This window comes from Sinocyclocheilus rhinocerous, unplaced genomic scaffold (genome assembly GCF_001515625.1).
Source record: "Sinocyclocheilus rhinocerous isolate Xijiao unplaced genomic scaffold, SAMN03320098_v1.1 scaffold1784, whole genome shotgun sequence".
NCBI lineage: Eukaryota > Metazoa > Chordata > Actinopteri > Cypriniformes > Cyprinidae > Sinocyclocheilus > Sinocyclocheilus rhinocerous.
The window spans coordinates 229,497-229,976 of NW_015624569.1; positions in this window are offsets into that span (position 1 = coordinate 229,497).

Genomic DNA, 480 nt, shown 5'->3' on the forward strand with positions numbered 1-480 from the left:
TTATCTGTACAATAAGCTGTTTAAAACGTTTCGAGGTTCAATTTCGAGCATCCAGTAATATAATCACACATGTCTTGTGGAGCGTTTTCAGAGTATGCATTTATCTGTCATTTTAACTGTTTAGAAACGGAGCGTAAATGTGGAAGTCCTTCAAAGATTTCTTATCCTGTTGCGCCCTCTATAGGACCAGCGACTAGTCGACGTCAAGCTTAAAGCGTCATAGCAGAGCATTTAAGTTGACTCGTCGTTTAGTTGGTGCAACCCCTTGCTGGCAGGCAGATGATCATGCTTGTTACATAGGTGTGACAGATTTGTTTTCTTCCCAGGAATCTGCCTATGCATAGTCAGTCATCTAAAAAAAAATATATATATATATTAAAATATTAATACTTTAATCCTGTAATGTTATTGTCACGAATCCTGTCCATGGTCTTCCGTTCAATCACCACCAGAGGTCACCCTTCCATTACATTGACTCTC